Genomic DNA, 14,042 nt, shown 5'->3' with positions numbered 1-14,042 from the left:
TAACTGCCTATTTCCCCTCCTGGCCCTCAGAGCGCGCTCCTCCCCCAATCCTGGTTCAGAGCTCTCTCTGCTGGCCTGGAATGAGAACTGTGTTGCATGTAAATGATTAACTGCTAGAGAGACCCTTCCTTGCTTCCAAGCATGACATCACCCTCCCTGGAGGAAGGTAATGCCACTGTGGCGACCATACTCCTGGGGGCGCCACACACACACTGCCACCAATTGTGAGGCAATACTATTTGAGATGTTTTTGTATGTAATATATATTGAGCGGTGAACTGACTATATATTATTATCTACCTCTGTTGAGGTGGTTTTTCCATCTGATACCCTTTTGAAATTTTTTATGTAAGTCAAATTGGGTGGTCAGTAGACCATGTGTCTTGGTGTGTAGGGAGATACCGCTGCTTGATGGGCATTCCTAAACATGATATTGTGGCAAAAAATATATTTATCTACATAGATGGGATGTTTTCAGTCTAATTTTAGGTAGTAGTTAAATCCATTGGATGGTCATATTATGTGGATTGCCCATTAGTCATGTGATATAGCCATTCATACAAGACCTCCTTTTGCCTTATTTATTTAAATGATTATTATGGTAGCCATTATATCGTATGCACTGGCAATGAATATGATTGAGTAAGGCGGCTCATTGGTCAGTACGTCCTCTTTTTTGCATTGTTGCACTTTTTTTTGCTTGTTTTTGCACATTGTTCTCCATGTGTGCCTTTTTTTGTCTTAAACTTTCAATAAAGAATTATCATTTTACTATTCTGGATCTTTGGTCGTTTATGTGGCTTTCCAAACACACACATATATGTATAGACAGTATATTGCATAGTCTCCTTTATTATGTATATTGCTGTCCCTTATACAGTTCCCTCTCTTGCTATGTACAGCACCGTCCCTTACATATTGGATTATATAGAGCCCTGTTTTTTATTACATACCGTCCTCCCTTGTTAGATATATAATGCAATGATGGCTGATGGAGCATGGGAAAGCTTCTTTTCTAATGGAGGAGATGATGGACTGGTAGTCTGGTCACCAGTTCCTCCATCAGCAGTTATTTTATATCTAACAAGAGAATGGACTATGTAATAAAAAAGAGCACTGTGAAAAACAAAAATAACAAGAATACACTATGTAAGAGACAGCACTGTACATAACAGTGGAGGAAGTTATATAATAAGGGACAGCATCATATATAAATAGAGAGGATGGTATGTAATAAGGAACCGTGTTATACATGATAAAAGAGGAAACAATGTAACCAAGGATGGTGTTATACATAAGTGAGTACAATATACACTAAGGGACTGTGTTAGACATAATAAGCGATAATAACGTCTTCCTCCCCCTCCCCCTGTTCCTAAATCGATTATAAATCCCCCTTCCTCCCTTCCCAATTTCCCACACCCCTCATTGTCCTCCCCCCGCATCCCATTATTGTCGTCTCTCCCACCCCCATGATTGCCTTCTCCCCCAGCACCCCCATCATTGCCCTTTCCACCACCTCTATCATTGCGTTCTCCCCACTACCACCATCATTGTCTTTGCCCCCACCACCCCCATCATTGCCCATTCCACCACCTCCATCATTTCCTCCTCCCTCAGCATCCCCATTTTTGCCCTTTCCAGCAAGACCATTATTGACCTTTCCACCACCTCCATCATTGCATTATCCTCCACCACCCCTATCATTGATCTTTCCATCACCTCCATCATTGCTTTCTCCCTCACCATCCCCATCAGTGCCCTCTCCCCCCCATCATTGCCTTCCTCCTGTGATGGCTCTGGATGGGAATTCCTTTCCCCGTCCTGGGCTCTATGGAGTTAACTTTGCTGGCCTTCCTTTGGTCTGGGGAGGGCTATATTAACCCGCTCTTCCATTGGGTTTTTGTCAGTGATAGCTCTGTCTTTGGCTGAGCAGCTGACCTTGCCATACTTGTGCTTGTTCCCCTGTGCTTGTCCTGTGTATGATCCGGCTTCTACCTTGTTTTGTGCCTGCGCTCTGATTCTGTACCTATGCTTTTCTCTGGTTTTGATCTCTGGCTTACCCTCTGACTACCCTCCTTGTTTGTGCCCTTGGGTACTGCGTTCCTGTCCAGGTTTTCTGACTTCGGCTTGTGTTTGACCATTCTTCAGTCTGTGCCCTCGGATACTGCGTTACCCTCTTGCGTTTGTACTCGGCTTGTCTGACCTCTCTCTCCCATTCTCCAGGCTTTGCTGGCTCTCGCTCTCACTCTCTATTTCCCTTGCACGGAGGTTAGCTCCTCCTCCAGCCAATCCCCCAGTGGTCACATGCCTCAGGTCCTGTTTAGTGCAGCATGCTCTCAGCAGTGGCCGCACACTTCTATTTGTTACTGCTGTCTCCCCATTCACTTTTCCTAGGGTTCATTCCCTGGATACAAGCAGTGTGTCCGTCACACCTCCCCACCACCTCCATTATTGCCTCTTTCCCCACCACCCAATCACTGTTCTTTTCACTGCCACCATCATTGCCTTCTCACCCACCACTCCATCATTGCCCATTCCACCACCACATCAATGCCTTTTCCCCCACCACCCCATCATTGCTCATTCCACTACCTCCATTATTTCCTCCTCCCCACCACCCCATTATTGCCCTTTCAACCACCATCATTGTCCTTTTCACCTCCATCATTGCCTTCTCCCCCACCCCAACTATCATTGCCCATTCCACCACCTCCATCATTTCCTCCTCCCCAGCACCCCCATTATTGCCCTTTAAGCCATGACCATCATTGTCCTTTCCACCACCACCATCATTGCCTTTTCCCCACCACCCCCATCATTGTCCTTTCCACCACCTCCATTATTGCTTTCTCCCCCACCACCCCATCATTGCCCTCTCCCCCACCACCTCCATCATTGCCCTTTCCGCCACCATCATTATTGCCTTTTCCTCCACCACCCCATCATTACCCATTCCACCACCTCCATCATTTCCTCCTCCCCACCACCCCATTATTGCACTTTCAACCACCAACACCATTGTCCTTTTCGCCACCTCCATCATTGCCTTCTCCCTCACCACCACCATCATTGCCCATACCACCACCTCCATCATTTCCTCCTCCCCACCCCCCATTATTGTACTTTCCACCACCCCAACATTGCTTTCTCCCCCACCACCCCCATCATTGCCCTCTCCATAACCCCCCTCATTGCCGTCTCCTCATCACCCCCATCATTGCCCACTCCTCCACCTACCCTACACACACACAGACACACACAGCACCATTCACCTCTCTGCACGTTCCCCCACAGCGCTACGCATGCATGCACACACAGCAGACAGCAACACTCATCTCTACACACTCACATACATACACACACACACACAGCAGACAGCACCTCTCCGGACGCTCTCCCGCAGCCACAGCATCATCGTCGACAGCAGCTTCCTCACTGGCAAAGCTGCCATGGCGCTGAATTATGATATCATCCAGCCACGCCACTGACTGCTGTGTGAGACAGTAAGCGCAAGCAAAAAGCAAGACAGATCGCTGCAGCTCCACTGCCATTTTCTCTTGCATGCTGTGGAGCTGCAGGGATCTCTCCCTACCCGCCGCACATGAGGGCAATCTGGTGAGGGGCCCCGTGGAGCCTCGGGGCCAGATAAACAGGCCAGATTGCCCTCATCCCTCGGGGCCCCATAGCAGTCACGTGGCATGTTGCCATTGGCGGTACGCCACTGCACATGCCCTTTAATCATTAGTGCTGAGAGCTACTTGTAGAACATACAATAAAATAGCTGGGATACTCAGAGCTTATTCTGCTCTTGGATTGACCTCGACGAGTAACCTGATCTAGGAAAGTTGTCAATCCTGTTGTCAGATGAATCATTAATTGTCAATTGTTCGTAAAATCCCTTTCTAGACTCATAACATTCTTTCTGAAGAGCTTTTGGATCTTGATATCACACTGCTATCACATGTACAGGGGGGCTTATCTTAGTTATCCCACCACTGCCAACAATGACGAAAACAGCAAGCTAGTCTTGCCCTAACAATTTATCGCAGGGGTTTATTGTAGATATCCCACTGCTGCCACAATATGTCACGAATTGCCGGGATTTATGTATATAATAATAATAATAATAAATTTTATTTTTATAGCGCCGACATATTCCGCAGCACTTTACATTTCAGAGGGGATTTGTACAGACAATAGACATTACAGCATAACAATAATCACATACAGTAGATTATAACACATACCAAGAGGAAAGAGGGCAATGAGTTGCATACCCATTCAGCTGCCATGGCGCTGAATTATGATATCATCCAGCCACGCCACTGACTGCTGTGTGAGACAGTAAGCGCAAGCAAAAAGCAAGACAGATCGCTGCAGCTCCACTGCCATTTTCTCTTGCATGCCGTGGAGCTGCAGGGATCTCTCCCTACCCGCCGCACACCGCCACAGCAATGGGTATATCCCACTTTCCAGTTCCACTTTGGAACTCGCAGCTCTCCGGCACCCCCCTTACCCACAGGTCAGTCAGGGAACTGCACCTAGTATAATTAGTCGCAGAACGGGCCACTGGTTGTGCGCTGGCTATTAGGCAAGCTGTAGCGAGGGAATTATAAATGCTTTGGCCGCAGCCACACAATCAGCTTACAAAACCCGCTCCGTCACTGCCAGCGCTACCCACCTATCCAAAACATACTTCGCTGCCACCAGCTTCCGATTTTCTATATTAATATTTAAAATTAATGCAGGGATTCCAAAGCCAACCCGAATTATTAGCGTAATCACTTCAGGCACGTATGAATTCATCACAGAGGAAGCAGCCAGAGCTAATACATTTTATATTTACTCCACAAAGAGGTAGACAGTGTTTACAGACGTTATAAAAAGGATTCTACAAAAATGAGACAATTAAAAGTATGCACAAAATGTGGCGCCCCCAGGAGTATGGTCGCCACAGTGGCTTTGCCTTCCTCCAGGGGAGGGAAATGCCAGGCTTGGAGGCAATGATGGGTCTCTCTCACAGTCAATCCATACATGCAACACAGTTCCACTACAGGCCAGCAGGGGGAACTCTGAACCAGGGTTAAGGGGAGGGGTGCTCCCTGTGGGCCAAGAGGAAGGAGTGGTCAGTTAGTCTACGAAGGGTGAAGTGTGCAGACATGTGGAAGGAAGCTGGAGGTTGAGCTAGGAAGGAGAGCTCCCTCAGCTTGAGAGCGCACGAACTGGAGCCTGGTCTCCACGGCTGTACGGATACTAAAGGTCCTACAGCAGATACCAGAGGAGTAGGAGGCTGTAAATGCCCTACTCCCATTTAAGACTTGAAGCACAACAGCAGCTTGGATAGAGAGCCAGGACTCAGAGTGAGAGGAGTCCCCGAGAGAGGCTACAGCTGTCTGCCGTGCAAGTAAGGTTCTTGGGAACATCTGACAGGAGGAACTTCAGAGTAACTTAGTACTGGAGTACTTCATTCAAACAAGCGTTAGGAAGGAGACTGCACAGCCCATCTGCTGAGAGAGAATCCCTGAGTTGCTTCCAGGCTAGCCTGCTCCAATACCATCTGTAATCAGGACCCTGGACTGCAGTTATCAAGTAAAGGTACAGAAATTGCACCCCGCTGTGTCTTGTCTGCTTCCTACCTTTCCGGCATCCCCGTGCCAACCACATCTACACTGCCCTGGGACTATAGCTTCACCTGTGGGGAGCTACTACATCTTTGCTGCACCATACCATGAGTCCCAGCGGATCTGTCTGCAGCGTCGGCTTAACATCTCCCTTGCCGAACACCACAGGTGGCGTCACAAACTATTCCATTACACCATTACATTTCTCCATCACTTGGGCGCCCAGGGCCACGTACCGGGTCACTGCTGCTGTGACACATCCCACTGACACCGGCCTGGTACCGAGTACCCCACAGCCCTGGGAGGGTGACCCAAAAGCAAATACAAATAAAAGGGATTTAAAAAGTAGAAATAAACTTACATATTGCTTAGGTCGTCTTAGGCAAAACCAGGCTGGGGGGGAATAGCCAGACGTCACCATGCATTTGAGATCCTATTGTCACGGCATCCCAAGCTAGAATGACTGCACATGGAGGGAAAGTACCTTATACCTTTGGGCTTGTGACATCACTAAAGGGGCTGGCTTGTGACAGTCCCCCCCTCCGCTTTCAGAGGTACAATCTGGCTAAAAAACTTATAATACTCATAACTTGGCTTGAGAACCTAGCAGAATAACGGCAGACCCATCACCCAGCTTATCTTGAGATCAGCTTTCTACTGACTCCAAACACTGGCTGTCTGTTCCCCTTGGTTCAGGAGAAATCCATTTCTCTGGTTCTGTCGGCACTGGAACCATGAAAACCACGGGCCACGAAGCCTTGTCGGCGCGCGTCGCAGAAATGTAACTTTCATATTTTTATCATAAACTCGCAGCGTTTTATGACCAAATGATCAGATTCTAATGTTAGTCTATGAGAGTAGCTGAGCACATTTTGAAGACAAAGAAGCCCCCCTGCTGTGAGGCAGGAAACCAGTCACTGGTAATTCAGGTTACACTGAATGTGTGTGTGCAGGCTGAGGGGGGAGGAGCTCACACTGGAGTTTCACATTACAGTCAGGCAGAGGGAGAACACAAAGCTGCAGCTGTGACAGGCAAAAAGGGACAAGAACAGGGGGGTCACTAGTCTCTGTGCAGCTATGAATCATTTTAGAGACGTGTAGTAGCAAGAAACATCATACATGATAGGTACATTATCGTTACAAAGGGGTTTTCCAGCCTTATAGAATTAACAGTTTATCCCTGATATGGGCCACATCAGTGGGCAGACTTGGACTGGCCCACTGGAGAACAGGAGAATCCTCCGGTGGACCCCTGTGCAAGAGTGGGCCACCACCCTCTTATATGAGCAGTACTTGGCACAATATACCTGAATCACTATATACAGACAGAGGCAGCATCTTATTCATTTAAAAATCTGCCCCGTTCATTGTTATATACATTTGTGATTGAGGATAATGTCACATTTGCATGTAGTTGAGAAGTTGGGCCCTGGAGTTGGTTACCGGTGGGCCCTGGAGTTGGTTATCGGTGGGCCCTGGAGTTGGTTACCGGTGGGCCCTTGGCTCCCCACTTTGACAATGTTAGTGAGATCCATGTATTGACTCCCCTACAGCTGTTTGAAGACGTTGCAGGATACTCAGCAGCTTTCTGATTGGTTTTCAATTGCTTGTGCAAAAGGTTTTCTTTTTAGCAACCATGCAAGATGTTCCCATTAAAATGAAGAATACAGAGCTGCAATACCTCACATAGTTGCCATGAAAAGTACAGTACAGGAGAGTAGATGAACCAGTCTCCCAGCTGTGGTAAAGGAAGCTGTGGCACACTCTAGCACCACAGCCTCTTCGAACAGATGATCGGAGGGGGTGCCAATACCTCCACCAATATAAAATTGATAGCTTGTGAATGTGATAAGCCAAGAATACCTATTTAACAGCTTTTAGTTAAAAAAAAAAAAACTACGGAAATATAGTTAAAATGTCAGCAGTGTATGATGATTGCAATTGGTAATGTACATTGAAATGTGCTAATTACTGTATCTACTATGTGCATATAATAATCAGCTAAAAGTGATTGTACATTTTCATTTCCTCATTGTCAGTGGCTCCAATGAAAAAAGATCTTTGACTGATTTCCGTGAGAAAATATTTTGCTCAGAATGCACTTGGCAGGGATCATAAATTTATTTTAGTAATTGGCCGTGGGAAAAATTGTGTTTGTCTATCTTGATTTACTTAAGTTAAGCGCCGGACTATGCGTTTGGTAAGATTAGTACATTACGCCAACCCATATCATTTGCTGGATGCAAAGCAGTGGAGGTAGGAATATCCTATTTTTCTATATCTTTTATTATTTTGCTAGTATTATTACTGCTTTTTCTTCATCAGAATCCATACAATGTGGTAAGAAGTATCTGATGATATTTAACGGAGATTGTTAATTTGTCTTGTGGTGTAAAATATTAAGCATATGTCTCCATACTAGTCACATTGAAGAAGGTTTGGCAGATCTCCTGACATAACAATACTGGAGCATCTTTTTAGGACTTTGCATTGTGCTACTGTCGACAGACTGGGTTGTCTGCCTTCCACATATATACAGTAGCTTAATCATTTTCTGATGAAAAGTTATACATTAGGCTTTGTTTAGTTGTGAAGATCTCTGCTTGCTTTCAATGGGATGTGATATCAAATATCTGTATTTTGGATTTTTTTAATTGCTTAATTTTGAATGGGGAAGGGGGGGTGATTTGAACTTTTTTAATTTTTTAAATATTTTAAAAAATTTTTTTTAACATTTTTTACCTTTTTCAATAGTCTCCTTAGGAGACTTGAAGCTGCGATCTTCTGATTGCTTGTGCTACACATAGCAGGGCTTCAGCCCTGCTACAGTGGGGAAAATAAGTATTTGATACACTGCCGATTTTGCAAGTTTTCCCATCTACAAAGAATGCAGAGGTCTGTAATTTTTGTTCGTAGGTACACCTCAACTGTGAGACAGAATCTTTAAAAAAATACAGACAATCACATTGTTTGATTTTTACATAATTAGTTTGCATTTTATTGCATGAAATAAGTATTTGATACAATAGAAAAACAGAAATTAATATTTGGTAAAGAAACCTTTGTTTACAATTACAGAGGTCAGACGTTTCCTGTAGTTTTTAACCAAGTTTGCACACACTGCAGCAGGGATTTTGGCCCACTCCTCCAAACATATCTACTCCAGATCTTTCAGGTTTTGAGACTGTCGCTGGGCAACATTGAGTATCTGCTCCCTCCAAAGATTTTCTATTCGGTTCGGGTCTGGAAACTGACTAGTCCACTCCAAGACCTTGAAATGCTTCTTACAGAGCCACTCCTTAGTTGCCATGGCTGTGTGTTTCAGGTCATTGTCATGCTGGAAGACCCAGTCACGACCCTTCTTTAATGTTCTTACTGAGGGAAGGAGGCTTGTGGCCAAAATCTTGTGATACATGACCCCAACCATCCTCCTTTCAATACGGTGTAGTCATCCTATACCATTTGCAGAAAAGCACCTCCAAAGTATAATTTTTCCCTCACAATGCTTCACGGTTGGGATGGTGTTCTTGGGGTTGTACTCATCCTTCTTCTTCCTCGAAACACAACAAGTGGAGTTGGTACCAAAATGTTTTGGTCTCATCTGACCACAACAGTTCTCCCATGCTTCGTCTGGATCATCCAGATGTTAATTGGCGAACTTTAAACGAGCCTATAATGTGCTGGCATGAGCAGGGGAACCTTTTGTGCCCTGCAGGATTTTAATCCATGATGGCGTAGTGAGTTACCAGCGATAATGTTTGAAACTGTGGTCCCAGCTCTCTTCAGGTAATTCACCAGGTCCTCTCATGTAGTTCTGGGATGATCACTGACCATTCTCAGAATCATTCTTACCCCAAGAGGCGACATCTTGCATAAAGCCCCAGTCCGAGGAAGTTTAACAGTCATCTTGCGGTTCTTCCGTATTATAATAATTGCGCCAACATTTGTTTCCTCCTCTCCAAGCTGCTTGCCTATTGTCCTGTAGCCCATCCCAATCTTGTACAGGACTACAATTTAGTCCCTGGTGTCTTTAGAAAGCTCTTTGGTTTTGGCCATAGTGGAGTGTGATTGAGTGTGTGAACAGGTGTCTTTTATACAGGTGATGAATGCAATTAATACAGGTAATGAGTGCAGAGGAGGAGGGCTTCTTAAAGAAAAACTAACAGGTCTGTGAGAGCCAGAATTCATGCTGGTTGGTAGGTGATCAAATACTTATTTCATGCAGTAAAATGCAATTTAAATTTTTAAAAATCATAAAATTTGGTTTTCTTGTTTTTATTTTTAATGTGGATTGCTTTATATTTAGTGTGAATCCCAACAACAGGCTCTCCATGCATGTGCTGTGACTGTGTTACAGCCGGAACACCTGCAGCTGTGGTGCGCCGATCAGTTGATCAGTGGGAGCGATTCAGGAAGCTGGATTCCCTCTGCAGCTTATTCAGTAAGCGCTATAGCTTGACGAATAAGATGGAACCTAAACAAATTCGCTCAACACTACTCTTGATCTGATTTCCTTTATGCTTCTGTGAACATTCTGATGATCTTATTTTCTATGGGATGTCATTATTTTAAAGTTGTTGCCTAGGATTAGAAAAAGTTTTTGTTCCCACCAGATTGAGTATGTGGTTTTCAATTACTCTTATTCTCAATAATACACATACATAATTTAGCCTTCTCCATAGGAAACTATCTTGCAAGTTCTACCTTCTGAAGATAACTCCTAATACATCAATGTCCAACAATACAAAGAGCCTGGCAACATTACTAGGGATATTAAACTGTATGCCAGAAGCCCACCTAAATTTTTGAGTGCTTGACCCTTCATCAGTGTAGAACAGGATTTTGTTGACTAAGACACCTTGATTCAGTTTTAGGGAGACTTGAGTAGGCTTTGCTTAAAGGGGGTGTAAAGGGGTTATCTGGGACTTATTTTCTTCTTCTATATGACTAAGCACTTATTGGTAGTTAATAACTACCTGATTTTACTGCCATGTATCAATCTGTCCCGACTCAGAACGTTAATCTCTTAGCCATAGATGTATGAGAGTATATAGAGTGGGCTGAGGAGCTGAGCACACCCCATACCTGTCAGATGATGGCTGTGTTATTTACCTAGCTGAGCTCCAGTGGCTGTTGATAACCTATTACGTCACATCTGCATTTAAAGAGGATATTCAGCAAATTTGTCATGTTTAACTAGACACAGAATGTGATACTGGCTGCAGAGTGAACTTTTTTTCTTTCTTTTTTATCTTCTAAATTTTGCCTCTCTGTTGTGGAGATATTAGCATAGTATTTTCCCCCAATGAGTTAATTTTCATTAATTCCAAGTAGGTTTTATCAGATTATTTTCACTAGGGACGTGTTCTTTTCCTCGTTTGACACTGACCAATCACCAGCAAGCAGCAACACTCAAAGGGAAGAACACGTCCCCACCATAGCTTAGAGAGCAGGTTTCTCAGTGAGTGAGATGTAATGATACAGCCCTACTCCCCTGGTCTAACCTGCATGAGTCAGTGTGTGGGGAGGGAGAGTGCAGCTGAATTTAGCTGTGTCACATTACAAAGCCTGCTACCAGGTTTTCTACTTTTATAGCACAGTCACCTCTGCTATACTGCCCCTGCCCCACATGGCCTTTCCGGAAATGCATCAGTAATCACACATATCTGTTGTGCTCAAATTGTAATTGCTCTGCAGTAAGATCAGAGCAGGGTGTCATTATATCTTACGCAGAAGTAGCCCAGAAAAGGCAGGTGACTCCTTTGTGAGGTGTAATAATAGCCCTAATTTCACTGCAGAGCAGTTAAAAGTTGCCTCTGCAAAGCAGACAAAAGTGATTACTGACACATCTCCAGACAGTTAAGTAAGTACAGTTTCTTGCCCGCACTTTACCCCATTCCCTTTAAGTTTTCAAGATTCTTGTTTTCATGCTGACAGTTTTCCTGTCCATAAAGTGAATTATTTGGGTCAAAGAATTTTTCCAGATTCTGAACATAGAAACACTTTCTTATCCCTGTCGCTTTTTATGACATCACCTGGTTGTTAAGGGAAAATGAATGAATGGGTAAATAAATAAATATCTATATCATTGATTTGTCATTTTGCCATTCTAAAATCAAATGTATTTTTCTCTGATAAGATTATTTCCTTTGCATAAAGAAATAGTAAGGTTTCCTCTGTCTTTCTTGCTAGCCCACACTGGGGTGGTTACTGGAAGTGCTGCAGCAGAGATCCAAAAGCCATGTGAATTTGACCAGTCAGAGTCAGAAGTATGACAAGAATTCATCTAGAGGAAGTGGTGGTTGGTGAGTCAGCATGACTAATTTCGTTCATTATGAGTTTGAATTTTTTTTTTTCCTTTTTGCGCTTGTAGGTGTAAATGCTTAATAAAAAGAAATACAGTAAGTTCTACGACTTTGGATGCTAGGATCTGCCTTTAATTATATGCTTTAGCACAAGAATAGTTAATGTGCACAGTTCTCTTCATCAGAAGGAAGTTACAGAGTTGGAGAATCTTCTGGTCATTCAGAGGGTATGTAGATTGTGTGATGCTGGAAGAAAGGTTGTGTTATTTGAAATTTACCGGTGCAATGCTGGGTAACGTTGAAGCACAATTTATCATCACATTTGTATCTCGCTTGTATAGTTATTGCTGTGATAAGAGATTTTCATGATGTGTCGCACTGGGATTTATGCCTTAAACAGTTATTCACACTTTATATAGATTCTTGATTATAGAAAAGTTGATTTATAGTTTATTTTGTCAGGTTGTCAGCTCTTTGTCATGCTAGAATTACATTTTATTTTTTCATTTTGTTGATGCATGCAGAGTGAGACTTTTGTGTCGATACACAAAAATATAGAAAGAGTAATACTATTTAACGCATTTATCTTGATGAAAAAACTAAGTACACCCAATATGAACTTTATGGTTGGTTTTATGTACAAGAATATATTAAAACACTGATCAGAAAGATATAAGGTATGTGGGGAAGGTTTCTTTAGAACTTGTAATCTATTCAGTGACATACTTGGTGAGTCCATGCATATGAGTCCAGTGGGTGGTCCTACTCAGTGATTGACAGCTATCTCTTGACTTCAGGCGTCAGCATATTATTGGTCTGGAACATGAGGAATCAATGTGCTAGATCCACTGTCTTATCTATATTGTTAGTATACTATATGCACAAGACACATGTCAATGTAATCGGATCATCTAGTAGTTAAAGTGTATCTGTCTTTTCACACATACTGTAGCTTGTAAAAGAGGATGGTCTTCCTAATCCCATACTAGCCTGGTATATTCAGGATCTATCCAGATTCTCATGCTCTGTAATTTACCATAAACTTTGAGTGGGCAATTTTTCTTCTTCAACATTCCCCCAGAACTATAGGTGCTGGAACTTCCTTTCAATTACTGAGGGTGTATTGTAGCTGTTATTGACCAGTGGCTTTCTTGTGCTAAACTAAAAACCTACATCTCTGTTATGCCTGTCTGCAGTTTGACAGACAGGAGAGTAGGAGCAGAGAGATAAAGACAGACCTCGGCTTCCTGTTCTCCGTCTTGGTGATGACTTATCCTAGGAAAACAGGCAGTGAACAGCAAGTTAGAAATAAAAGAGTCAACTAGACACATCAACTTCATTTTTAAATAAAGTTATTTGTACATTGCCAACTATGCTCACTATTTATCAGAGATGAAATTATGTTGTCTGAAAGAACTGCGACTATTTAAATATGAGATTATAAAAATCAGGTGCCATTTTAGGGATCACAAAAATATTCCACATATTCACTTACAGTGGATTCCAGCTCCATAAGAATCATTCCACTGATTTATGGCATTGTCTCTGTGCTCTTATAACCCAGCCCGATACAAGAAAATGGTGAATAATAAACTTCAAGAATAGAAATAGCTTTGTTCTTCATCACACTCATAGCCTAGTTCAACTATTTAAGCTGTCTTGGCGACCGCTTGTATTGCTTATGGAATGTTCCCCTCTCATTGTGGTGAGTGATGCAGCCCTTTCATCCATTGTTCCCAAATTAAAGACGTTTGCTTATCAGCTATAGTCACTCATAATATTCTACTGGCCATAAATTTCTCCTATGTTAAATATGATTTGTAGCCACTTACTCTAGATATTTAGTAGTTGTTTGTCACTGTCGGATCCACTATACTTCATCTTCTGCTCTCTGAATATTTCTGTATTGGTTATGTGCTTTCAGGGAGTGATTTACCATGATACTAATGCCTAGCAATGACACATTAAGCTTAATTTCTCCTAAACTTGATCAAGTGCTGCTTATTCCTCAGAGAGTAACTCGGGCAGAACTTGCTTATTATACCGTAAGTGCGCATGGACTTTCTCAGACTTGCTCTCCTGCGCCTGCACAGTTGATCCAAGTGTAAGAGAC

At 43.2% G+C, this 14,042-nt stretch overlaps 1 long non-coding RNA gene across 1 annotated transcript in view; it reads left to right on the top strand.

Annotated features, from left to right (window-relative positions):
* LOC141063595 (uncharacterized) overlaps nucleotides 1-14,042 on the top strand; it is a 1,081,275-nt gene that overhangs the window by 398,526 nt on the left and 668,707 nt on the right. Inside the window, exon 3 of the long non-coding RNA XR_012224903.1 lies at nucleotides 11,817-11,929. This is a non-coding gene — a long non-coding RNA (uncharacterized lncRNA). The remainder of the gene's footprint in view (nucleotides 1-11,816; nucleotides 11,930-14,042) is intronic.

Source organism: Dendrobates tinctorius, unplaced genomic scaffold, assembly GCF_039654945.1.
Source record: "Dendrobates tinctorius isolate UK_male_01 unplaced genomic scaffold, ASM3965494v1 ptg000250l, whole genome shotgun sequence".
In the NCBI taxonomy this organism is placed as follows: Eukaryota; Metazoa; Chordata; class Amphibia; order Anura; family Dendrobatidae; genus Dendrobates; species Dendrobates tinctorius.
Note: the sequence above shows the minus strand (reverse complement) of the source record. Positions and strands in the feature narration are given on the sequence as shown.